The sequence below is a fragment of the Mus pahari genome, unplaced genomic scaffold (genome assembly GCF_900095145.1).
Source record: "Mus pahari unplaced genomic scaffold, PAHARI_EIJ_v1.1 scaffold_10846_1, whole genome shotgun sequence".
Lineage (NCBI taxonomy): Eukaryota > Metazoa > Chordata > Mammalia > Rodentia > Muridae > Mus > Mus pahari.
In genome coordinates this window covers 452-3,601 of record NW_018393775.1, presented here as the reverse complement: position 1 = coordinate 3,601, position 3,150 = coordinate 452, and positions in this window count along the sequence as shown.

Genomic DNA, 3,150 nt, shown 5'->3' with positions numbered 1-3,150 from the left:
TCCCACATCTCAGCTGTTGCTGTCTTTTATATCTCTGCTGCATTTACGTATCTGAAACCATTGTCTACTCATTCTATGGATGAAGGAAAAGTGGCTTCTATATTTTACACCATCATTGTTCCCATGGTAAATCCCCTGATCTACAGCCTGAGGAACAAGGATGTGAAAACTGCTCTCATGAAAATTATTGAATGAGGATAAGTCTTCTGATAAATATAATTTACAAAGTTTTCATTAGCTCATAATATAGGGCTAATACACAGTATGAGTTGAATATGTTTTAATTTTGTCTGTGAGTAATTTTCTTCATTTTATGAGATTCTATAACATTATTTCTCTTCCACGACTTTCGCAATACTATTTTCAACAATATCTTACCTCATATCTTCTTCTTGTGGTCCATTGCCATGTGTCTAGAAAATATTTGCCAGTACTAGTTCTTGGTAATTTTTCTCCATATTTTCCCTAATATAAATATATGGCTTCTATTATGTTCCAAAATAGTGTTGCTTATTAAACATTCTGTGTTTCGTACTGTATTTTCTGACTCAGTTAAAATGCATTGCACATAAATTTGACAAGTTCTTCAAGAGTCTCTAAGAAACTGTTGACATTTAAATGTTAAAAGAGAAAGTTTACAAATATATGTATTATAGTTTATCTGAAATAAGTCATGACAAAAATGTGATAACATTGTTTACTTTTTATTTTGTTTTTTGGGGGTATGCATGATATGCTTGCATGTTAAATTGCATGTGTACATATAAATAAATGACTGTACATACATGCATGGAAAGTTCAGATGGAGAGTTCAGGTATTGTTCCTAAAAACTCTCTATCTGTTTTAATAAAGACAGTACTCTGTCTTCATTGCATACGGTCTATAATACAATATATCCAGACAAATTCCATATCTTCCAATTCCATAATCCATTTCCTGGTGTCCTGAAAAACATCTCTGTGTATACCTTTACAAACTTTTGGTTATCCACAATAAGAATATGTGAAAAACCATGGGTTCATCATTGTACTAAGAAACTGAAATTTGCACAATGGAATTAGAACTAAAATATTTTCTGATATTCCAATTACCTATCAACAGTGAGTCTGATCATTAAGCTCATTTGGCTGCTCAAAAACCTGATACCTTCATGAGGTTTACGGAGATCCCAATAACTGCACAACAAAGGTAGAACAAATGTCTATACCATGAGACACTACTGAGCTTCTGCCTCCACATGCCCATGTTTCCTAGTTAAACCAGAAACGCACACAGACAAAGCAATATGTTTTATCACTATGAAAATAACATAGATTTTTAAAAGACAAATAATACAAAACAGAAATTATAAATATAGTCAAAGAATTAAAATAGGATATTAATGCTGATAGTAGACTTAGAAAATAAAAATAGTTATGAAGTAGCTGGTGAGGGAGCCATCTTTGCTCTGGGTCACACAGGCTCCTGATTGCACTGGTGAGAGTGTGGACAGCAGAAGCAACACAGCTTCTAGGATAGACCTGGTTTTCTGGGCACCTTCCCCTCCAGAGGAGAGGTAGCTGCCCAGGAGGACTCTCACTGCTTGAGCTGGTGAGGAAGCCATCATTGCTCCTGGTCACACAGGCTCCTGTCTGCACAGTTGAGAATGCAGACTGCAGAAGCCACACAGCTTCTGGGACAGACCCTGTTTCAGGCTCCTTATCCAGGCTCCTTCCCTGCAAGAAGAAAGGTATCTACCAGGGAGGGCTTTCACTGCCTGAGCTGGTGTGGGAGACATCTTTGCTCTGGGTTGCCCAGGCACCTGTTTGTGCAGTGGAGAGTACAGACTGCAGAAGCCACACAGCTTCTGGAACAGACCCCATTTCAGGCTCCAGACACCTGGGCACCTTCCTTGCCAGAGAAGAGGTGGCTAGCCAGTAGGGCTCTGTCTGCCAGAGCAGGTGAGAGAGCCATATTGTGTCCAGGGTCCCTCAGAGACTAGTCTTTGCAGGCTAGTGTGCAAACTGCAGAGGCGACATATCTTCTGGGACAGGCACCATTTTGCTACTACATCTTCAGCCAGGAGGCAGGTCTGAATGCCAGAACTCTGTGAACCTTTCCTGCAACAGGAGAGCTTGCCTGCAGAGAGTACTCTGATCAAGGAGACTCAGGAGAGAGCTGGACTCCCAAGACTGCTGACAGAGGCTAACGGCATCACAGGAGGAGCAAGCTCCAACCAGAGACAACTATAACAACTAACTCCAGAGATTACCAAATGGCAAAAGGCAGACTTAAGAATCTTACTAACAGAAACCAAGATCACTCACCATCATCAGAACCCAGCACTCCAACTTTAGCCAGTCCTGGATACCAACAACCCGAACATGCATGACTCGGATTTAAAGACATATCTCATGATGGTAGTAGAAGATCTTAAGAAGGGCATTAATAACTCACTTGAAGAAATATAGGAGAACACTGCTAAATAGGTAGAAAGCCTTAAAGAATCACAGGAGAACACTGCTAAACAGGTAAAAAGAATTAAAGAACAATAGAAAAACATTGCTAAACAAGTAAAAGTCCTTAAAGAGGAAACACAAAAATCCCTTAAAGAATTACAGGAAAGCACAGCCAAACAGGTGATAGAACTGAACAAAAACATCCAGGACCTAAAAAGGGATATGGAAACAATTAACAAACAAACAAACAAACAAACAAACAAAACAAAGTGTAACAACTCTGAAGATAGAAACCCTAGGAAAGAAATCATGAACCAAAGATTACCAGCATCAGCAACAGAATACAAGAGATGGAAGAAAGAATCTCAGGTACAGAAGATTGTTGGGCACAACAATCAAAGAAAATGTAAACTGCAAAAAGATTCTATCTCAAAACATTCAGGAAATGCAGGACACAATGAGAAGACCAAACCTGCGGGTATTAGGAGTAGATGAGAATGAAGATTTTCAACTTAGAGGACCAGCAAATATTTTCAGCAAAATTATAGAAGAAAACTTCCCGAACCTAAAAAAAGAGATGCCCATGAATATACAGGAAGCCTACAGAACTCCAAATAGACTGAACCAGAAAAGAAATTCCTCCCAAAACATAATAATCAGAATGAAAAATGCACTAAAGATAGCACATTAAAAGCAGTAAGGGAAAAGGGT